Source organism: Oryzias latipes, chromosome 9, assembly GCF_053564925.1.
Source record: "Oryzias latipes strain Hd-rR chromosome 9, Olatipes_Hd-rR_3.1".
NCBI classification, from domain to species: domain Eukaryota; kingdom Metazoa; phylum Chordata; class Actinopteri; order Beloniformes; family Adrianichthyidae; genus Oryzias; species Oryzias latipes.
In genome coordinates this window covers 15,618,364-15,627,831 of record NC_136245.1, presented here as the reverse complement: position 1 = coordinate 15,627,831, position 9,468 = coordinate 15,618,364, and the positions used below count along the sequence as shown (strand labels likewise).

At 46.8% G+C, this 9,468-nt stretch overlaps 1 long non-coding RNA gene across 1 annotated transcript; it reads left to right on the top strand.

Annotated features, from left to right (window-relative positions):
* Positions 1-1,827: 1,827 nt before the first annotated feature.
* LOC110015632 (uncharacterized) lies at positions 1,828-2,232 on the top strand. The gene is made up of 2 exons (XR_002290875.2): positions 1,828-1,956; positions 2,041-2,232. It is a non-coding gene; the product is annotated as an uncharacterized LOC110015632 (long non-coding RNA).
* Positions 2,233-9,468: the final 7,236 nt, after the last annotated feature.

Genomic DNA, 9,468 nt, shown 5'->3' with positions numbered 1-9,468 from the left:
AGGCAGCCTGCAGGCGAAAAATAAATAAACTTGTACAGGGAATGCAGGTGGCTCACACTTATGTGAACAGAACTTAATCTGTGGGATTTAGGAAGATTGAAAAAAAGAAAAAATACATACAGTACATCCATACATATGACACGCCTGCATCTCATCTACTTCCCCCTTACTTTACCTTACGTGTTATGTAGTGTTTGCTGTGATCTGTTTCCTGCAGCATGCCCGTACATAAAAGACTAATGAACTTTTCCCCGCTGCAGTGGCTCACAGAGGGATCTACACTCTTGCTTTTTTGTGCGGGCATGCAGCCTTTATCCACTCGTAGGGGAAGTGATACCAATCACTAAGAAAGTAAATTAACCATGTTTATTCCATTTTTATCTTCAGGTTATCAAAATGTGTGAAAGCTACACTGACTCATTCCAGCTTTAGAGTAAAAAAGTTTAACAACTGTTGGCTGATTTCCATTTCAGCAAACCATGTAGCCATCTTCAACAAAGACAAGAGTAAACAGACAAAAAAATATCCCCCAATTTAATCAAATTATGGCACTTAATCAAAAGAAACTACAATTTTAGCTGCCGCCTGTGGAGGTAGTAATTAGCTAAAATTGAGTGCAGTCTGCCAAATAGCAGCCAAAGCAAATAAACCAAGAGAATGGAAAACATAAAATAAATAGCACATTTTACATGTTTTGATAGTTTTGGTAAGATGAAAAGAAGCCACATTTATTATCACTGGATAAAGATTAAAGCGACGTACACGTAAAAACATGGTGTCACACGCTAGAGAGTGAAGAGAGTGTGGACTAAAGATGGACCAAAGAAAAAGAAGCCCCTCCCTTCTTGTCCTTTGGTCCATCTTTGGTCCGCACCCTCTTCACTCTCTGTCTCCAAATCAAGTCAGAAAGCTAAGGGTAATCATGGACTCTGATCTGAACTTTAAGAGCCATATCAAGTCAGTAACATCAGCAGCATCGTGTTCCTGTTTGGTAAAAGTTCAACCTAGTTTTGCTGGCAGCAAACGTTCAATTGCCAAATTAAAACCTTTGTAGCTATGTGTTAACCCACATTTTGAGATTTCACATTCAAAACTCGCGTTCACACACGTTTACATGCATTTACATATACCTTTAGTTGGAAATGCTTGAATGCGCGTTACCAAGGGCAGTGTGATATAGCTTAAGGCTTTACCTTTTGACTTAAAATTCCTATGATATTTTCATTCGAAAGCATGACTGAACTGTTTTCTGAACCCTTGGACTGTCCTCTGGGGTCCAGATGACCCGATCCTTACATTGACGTGTTATTCTTACCATGACACAGGTGGATAAAGGTGAAGAGGATTTCATATAATCCATGGACACAAGTGAAGGTCACAAATTATTGAAAAAAAAAGGTATACCACACTGTCTTGTGGGGTCCAGATGACCCCACTACCAATGTTAAAGTGCTTAGGATAGCACAAGGGTTTAAAAATAGTGCCTAAGAACCACAGCTACCAGAACTTACTGAAGAAAAAAAAAAGATTTCATACCGAGTGGGTGAGAGATCAACTGAAGATAGAGCACATAATGTGATTAAATCTCTGTACTGACAATTGCTTATCTAGAATCCACAAAAAGAAAGAGAAATGTTTGACTTTCTTGATGCAGACACAAAGAGGTTTAATAAATGCTCCTTTAGTTACCCTTCATGTGCTTGATAATGTACGAAACAAGAGACCGTAATACACCATCTTCAGTGTTGCAGTGTTTATTGCACAGAATTTCCCTTGAACAAGCAAAAATCCAAACATTAAAAAGTTAATGTCATGGTGCCTGGCAAACTCCTCCCCCTCCAGCCCTGCCTGCTCTGCTCCCTGATTGCCACCAGCTGACTTCACTCACCTCATCTGCCATGCTGCTTAAAAGGAGACCTCACTCATCAGTTCGACGCCAGTTCGTTGCCCATTATGGTGACTAAGCCTGGTTCACAGTCTAAGCGCTCATGCTCATGCCTTGCTCCCAGCCTTGCACTAACTCTTGCTCCTTTGTCTCAGGATACCCACATCTCACGAGTGACGTCAGCACTGCCTTCCACTCTGTGGCTCTTGGGATCATCTGAAGACCTCCCGGATCACACTCACCGCTTTAAGCCCTCCAGCCACGCCATCAGCCGCCGTCAAGACCGGACCTCATTCATCCACAACTACTACCAGCTTTGGAGAATCAATAAATCCTTTCTCACCAAATACTCACCTGTCTTTCCTCTGGGTTCCAGCATCTGGGTTCTCACGCCTTGAGCGCCATGACAGAACGAACTGGCCAAACTCCGGACCCAGCTGACCCAGAAGAACTTCGCTACGCCATCAATCAGCAGGGTATCGCCCTGGGCTGCCAAACCGATGCCTTGTCGCAAGTTGCTTCTGCCCAGCAGGAACTTTTTCGGCGTTTGGATGGCTTAACGCAATCACTAATGGATCTCTCAGGTCAGATGGCTCCCCCCGCAGCAGCTCCCTCTGCTTCCGGTGTCGTCGCTGATTCCGCCTCCGCTCCCTCGCCTGAAAACTTCCGCCCACAGCCCGAACCATATTACGGTGACGTCGAAGCCTGTGGGGGTTTCCTTCTCCAGTGTCGCCTGCTGTTTCAGCAAGCCCCAAGGTATTATAACTCCGATCTTGGCAAAATCACCTTGATCATTAATGCTCTCCGTAACAAAGCTCTGCAGTGGGCCCAGGCGTTTCTGGCCATACATCCTGTCGCACATCTAACCTATGATCGTTTCCTGGAGGAATTCAAGCTGGTGTTTGACCAACCTCGCAAACAGGAGGAAGCCGCACGTAAGCTCCTCGCCCTCAAACAGCATAACCGATCAGTCAGCGATCATGTCATTGATTTTAGGATACTGGCGGTGGAGGCAGGCTGGACAGACCCAGCATTACGAGGGGTCTTCTACCAATCTTTGAATGAAGCCATAAAAGACCACCTGTGCTCACAACCGGAAACCCATTCATTTGAGGAACTCGTCACTGCTGCCCTTCGCTCAGACACACGTTTACGTGAGCGACAACACGAGAGACCTCCGCCTACTCGCAAGAACTCATCTACTCCTGTTCAAGGTACTACATCACACGTTCCACCAGTGATTCCAGCTGAACCCCCCCACAGCCAATTGGACGAACCAATGCAAATCGGCCATTCTAAGCTCTCTGCAGAGGAAAGACGGCGCCGACGGGCCGAGGGGGCGTGTTTTTACTGTGGACAGTCAGGACACCAGGTACAGCAGTGCAGTTTACGTTTAAACTCACAAACCCCCCCGCTAGAAGACAGGCCACGGGCAGGTACCTTCAGGTCATGCCCTAAAGACTTTCTTCAAATCCCTGTCAAGCTATGTCATGCCTCTGAAACTTTGGACCTCCACGCCTTAATTGACTCTGGTGCAGAACAAAACCTTATTGACCATAGTATTGTTTCTCGTCTGTTTTTGCCCACTGAACTTCTTCCTTCGCCGGTTAAAGCGGCTGGGTTGGGAGGTCAGCAGCTTTCTATCATTACGCATAGCACCAAACCTATTCTACTGGTTTCTTCCGGAAATCATAGGGAATTCACCCGGTTCTTCGTTACTCGTACCCCCCAAAATCCTGTGGTGCTGGGGTTTTCCTGGCTCCAACGTCACAACCCACAGTTTGATTGGGTGCGTCGTCGTATCACTGGTTGGAGCGAGTTTTGTCTCGCTAACTGCCTGCAATCTGCTATTCCGCCTGTCAGCTCTTCCCCGTCTAGCTCCCCGGAAGAAATTGATCTCTCTAAAGTACCTAGTTGTTATCACGACCTCCGCGCTGTCTTTAGCAAAACTAAGGCCGGCACCTTACCCCCGCACCGGCCTTACGATTGTTCCATCACGCTACTCGATGGTGCACCTCTCCCTAAAGGCAGACTGTTTAATCTTTCCGGTCCTGAGAAAGTAGCTATGGAGAGTTACATCCAGGAGGCGCTTTCTTCTGGACACATCCGTCCCTCGTCCTCACCAGTCGGGGCGGGGTTTTTCTTCGTCGAGAAGAAGGATAAAACCCTCAGACCCTGCATTGACTATAGAGAACTTAATCAGATCACTGTTAAGGATAAATACTCTCTCCCTCTGATTAGTTCTGTTTTTGATTCCATTCAGGAAGCTCGCATCTTCTCTAAACTTGATCTGCGCAACGCTTACCACCTCGTTCGAGTTAAGGAAGGTGACGAGTGGAAAACTGCCTTCAATACCCCTCTTGGCCACTATGAATATCTGGTTATGCCATTTGGGTTGACCAACGCTCCTGCCGTCTTTCAACGTCTCGTTAATGACGTTCTTCGGGACTTCATCAACCGGTTTGTTTTTGTATACCTCGACGATATCCTTATCTACTCCAAAAACCCTGAGCAACATCCTGAACATGTTCGGCAGGTTCTACAACGTTTATCTGAGAATCATCTCTTCGTCAAAGCAGAGAAATGTCAATTCCATGCCACAGTAATCCCCTTCTTGGGTTATATATTTGAGGCAGGCAGCATCCGTCCTGACCCGGTAAAGATCGAAGCTGTCTCCAAATGGGAACCCCCTAACTCCCGAAAGAAACTCCAACAGTTTTTGGGGTTCGCCAATTTTTACAGGCGGTTCATCCGTAATTACAGTGCCATTGCCGCCCCCCTGACTAAACTCACCTCCATTGCTCGGGCTTATCATTGGGATTCCTCTGCTCAAAAAGCCTTCGACACCCTCAAAAGTCTCTTTGTCTCCGCTCCCATCCTGATTCAGCCCGATCCCACCAGACAATTTGTAGTCGAAGTTGACGCCTCCGACTCTGGCGTAGGGGCCGTCCTGTCCCAACGTGAGGAGACATCTGGCAAGCTCAAGCCCTGCGCCTACTACTCCAAGAAACTTACTCCCACGGAGCGCAACTACGACGTGGGCAACCGTGAACTCCTGGCTATTAAGTTAGCACTCGAAGAGTGGCGTCATTGGCTGGAGGGTGCGGTCCACCCATTCATTGTCTGGACTGATCACAAGAACCTCTCATACCTCCGTTCCGCCAAGCGTTTAAATTCTCGTCAGGCCCGCTGGTGTCTATTTTTTGACCGGTTCAACTTCACTATAACATACAGACCTGGAAGCCGCAATATCAAGCCGGACGCCCTTTCCCGGAAATACAGCTCTTCTGACGACCAGGATAACACTATGGCCACCATCATACCTCCCACCTGCATCATTGGAAGCCTCACCTGGGATATCGAAAATAAAGTCCTCCAGGCACAAGGTGAGGATCCTGGTCACCCGGTTCCCCCTGACGGCACTCTTTATGTTCCCCGGTCTCTCAGGTCCGACGCTATCACATGGGCCCATGCCTCACGCATTGCCTGCCACGGAGGAGTCACCAGGACCATCAACCTCCTCCGTCGGCGGTTCTTTTGGCCTACTATGAGGAAGGACGTGAAGGAGTACGTTGCCGCCTGCACCACCTGCGCACGCTCAAAGTCCTCGAACTCACCTCCTTCTGGCCTTCTGCATCCTCCGTCCATTCCCTGCCGCCCTTGGTCCCACATTGCTCTGGACTTTGTCACTGGTCTCCCACCTTCACTGGGTAACACTGTCATTCTCACAGTCATCGATCGATTCTCTAAATTTGTCCACTTCATTCCGCTCCCACAGTTACCCTAAGCCACAGAAACCACAGAGATCCTCACCCAGCACGTGTTCCGTCACCACGGGATCCCGGCTGATATCATCTCTGACCGGGGCCCTCAGTTTATCTCCCAGGTGTGGAAGACCTTCTGTGGTGCTCTGGGAGCCACCATAAGCCTCACATCTGGGTACCATCCTCAATCGAATGGCCAAGCAGAGAGGGCAAATCAAGAACTTGAAACCATGCTCCGTTGTGTCGCCGACCAGAACTCATCCGACTGGTCCAGGTACCTCGTTTGGGCAGAATACGCCCACAACACTCACCCATCCTCTGCTACAGGATTGTCCCCGTTCGAGGCTGCTCTAGGCTACGCACCACCTCTGTTCCCTTCACACGAGCTGGATCTCGCTGTTCCCTCGGTGCAAGAACACCTCAGCCGCTGACAGGACACATGGCATCGTACCAGGGCAGCACTGCAACGTACCAGGGAGAACAACTGTCGTTCAGCTAACCGTCACCGGGTGGAGGGACCCACCTATCATCCTGGGCAAAAGGTCTGGCTCTCCTCTCGCAATATTCCCATTCATGCCACTTCTCGCAAGCTTGCCCCCCGTTTCATAGGTCCATACACCATCGACAAAATCATCAATCCCGCCTGTGTTCGCCTCCGACTCCCAGCTGCCCTCAAAATTCATCCTTCGTTCCATGTCTCGCAAATAAAGCCTGTGATGGACAGCGCTCTGTGCCCGCCGTCCGCTTCCCCTCCGCCCGCCCGGCTCATCGACGGCGCCCCGGCTTATACCGTCAGCCGGATTTTGGACATCCGTCGCCGGGGTCGTGGCCATCAATACCTCGTGGACTGGGAGGGTTATGGTCCGGAAGAACGCTCATGGGTCTCCCGTTCTTTGATTCTGGACCCTACCCTCATCTCTGACTTTTTCCGTTCGCACCCGGATCGGCGCCCCGGACCGCCTGGAGGCGGTCGTTGAGGGGGGGGTACTGTCATGGTGCCTGGCAGACTCCTCCCCCTCCAGCCCTGCCTGCTCTGCTCCCTGATTGCCACCAGCTGACTTCACTCACCTCATCTGCCATGCTGCTTAAAAGGAGACCTCACTCATCAGTTCGACGCCAGTTCGTTGCCCATTATGGTGACTAAGCCTGGTTCACAGTCTAAGCGCTCATGCTCATGCCTTGCTCCCAGCCTTGCACTAACTCTTGCTCCTTTGTCTCAGGATACCCACATCTCACGAGTGACGTCAGCACTGCCTTCCACTCTGTGGCTCTTGGGATCATCTGAAGACCTCCCGGATCACACTCACCGCTTTAAGCCCTCCAGCCACGCCATCAGCCGCCGTCAAGACCGGACTTCATTCATCCACAACTACTACCAGCTTTGGAGAATCAATAAATCCTTTCTCACCAAATACTCACCTGTCTTTCCTCTGGGTTCCAGCATCTGGGTTCTCACGCCTTGAGCGCCATGACAGTTAAAGTAAAGAATGAACATTTGGTGCAGCTCCAAATCTTTTTGAAGTCTTAAACTGTGACTGAAGTAAAAATAAAGTAAAATATTTGATAGATCATCTCTAGTTTCACTCAAGAGATTAAAACTAGCTAAAAGTGAGGCCTGTATTTTTGTGACTTAGATGTTTACATCAGGGAATTACACCATGCCAATGGTTAGATCCTCCTCAGACAAGTTGGCTGTGGAGAAAAAGGTTTGGATGAAACAGAACAGTACAGCTCTGGTCACTTTAAAAAGCTTATTTTGGTTCCAAACAAGGAGCATCTTCAATTTTTTTGTTGCTACATCTTTTTTGGACAAAAATAATGCATAAAGGTAACTACTTAAGGTAAAAGCAGTTTTCCTATTTTTATGAAGCTATAAATGTCTTTATGAGGCAAATGTTGAATACAGGTGTGGACACAGAAACCTCCTCACAAATATTAAAGCACAAATAAAAAACATTAACATGAAAAAAAAAAAACTACTAAGAGCTGTTTTGACCTCAATATTGACCTATCATTTCAAGACAAAACACATTAGATAAGTGTGTAGAAGTGTACACTAGTTTTTGGACAGTAAGCCGCTGTGGAATATAAGTAAAAGCAGAGAAAGATGCATAATAAAGAAGATAAAATCACATATAAGTCACACTTAAGTATAAAACTCACTTTTGGGAGAGAAGTGCAACACTTCTGAACGACTCCATCAACTCATAATGCTGTGTTCAAATCGAATGTGATTTCAATTCGCTTCCGCTGTGAGTGGGAGAAACTACCGTTAAATTTTTTTTTTTTCCTCTTCGCTACATAGAAGCTTTGTCTGTATATGTAATTTATAACGGATGACATTGAGAAATGTGATGTATTTATTTTGAAAAGCTCTACAAAAACATTTATAAGCATGAATCCATGCCTGGATTGTGAGCTCATTCAGTTTTTTTTGTCTTTGTTGAGGTTTACCATCTACTGCAGGAGCTGTGCTTGAATGACGGCGCTTTCAGCAGTACTTACGTCTCTCTGTGACCCAGTTTAATGACTTGCTGTCCTCCTTCAGTCAGAGAAAGGGAAAAAATCAAAACAAGAATATTAATGTCTTGATGAAAATAGGAAAAAAAATTATAAAGTTCAGGAGAATGATCAAATTCTCCTCCATGTTTGTTTTTGAACCTACCTAATGATCAGACTGACACCTACAGTGCCCTTTAGCGGTTGTTAGTGGGAAACAACAGCTAAAGGGCAACCGATTGTTGGTGCAAAAATGATAAATATATGAACCTATATTTATTTTGTAAAAATCACACATAAGTTGATACTTAGTATAAGTTACACCCCTGGCCAAACTATGCAAAAAGTGTAACTTATACTCCGAAAATACGGCAGAAGGTGATTTAAATTGATGAGTTTTGTAAGTTTCATCACATGACCTACATTGTTCCCATATGTGAGAACTTTATGTCTGGCTCCAAGTGCCATCAGAGCAATGTAGTCACACAGCATCATTAGAACAAGCATCCAGAGGATTGGAAATATGACCAAAAGGACTGTTTTGTGCTGCCCTTAGATTATTATTATTAATATTAATAATAATAATAATGGATTGGATTGCCCTCACATTTTCTACGACCCCTCTGACCAACACTGAGACATTCATACGTATTCACACACCAGCTGAGCCATACTAGAGCCGGGGAGGGTGAAGTGTCTTGCCCAAGGACACAACAGCAGATTCTTGCTGGCCCAACATGGCGACCTCTGGGAATTTAACAAAGATGCCACTGCTAGGCTTGAGTCAAGAATAGATGTCAACTGTTTCTTGTAAGTCAATGAACTTTTCCAAACTAAATGCCACAGAAAAAAAAACAGATGCCTGTCATTCAAAACCAACAGTTTCTGAAGCGTGTTGCTTCGCCACAATAGAAAAGCTCGTCCTCTCTGGTTTTTGCTTTGAACCCAAGATAAAAACGTACGCTTGGAAAGCCATTTAGAGCCAGAAGTGGCTTGAGTGTGGCTATATTCCATCCCCATCACCAGCATCTTTGGCCTCCAACATAAAGAATTCCAACGAGACAATTTTGCGCAGTGTGGGGTGAGCTGACAGGGAGTGTTATTAAAGCACAGGGTGCTGACCGCTCTCAAAGTTATTAAAGTGCTGTGAGATTGTGTCTGTGATAGCCCTGCCGGTCGGGATGTCCTTCACACACGTACAGGTGCATTAGAGTGGGGATGCGGTCATCGCAATGAGAGTGGGGGGTGGCTGAAGCCTTCTGTGTGTTGTGGGCTAGTGTTGGGGTGACAGGAGTGCATAAACAACTGCAGCAACATATA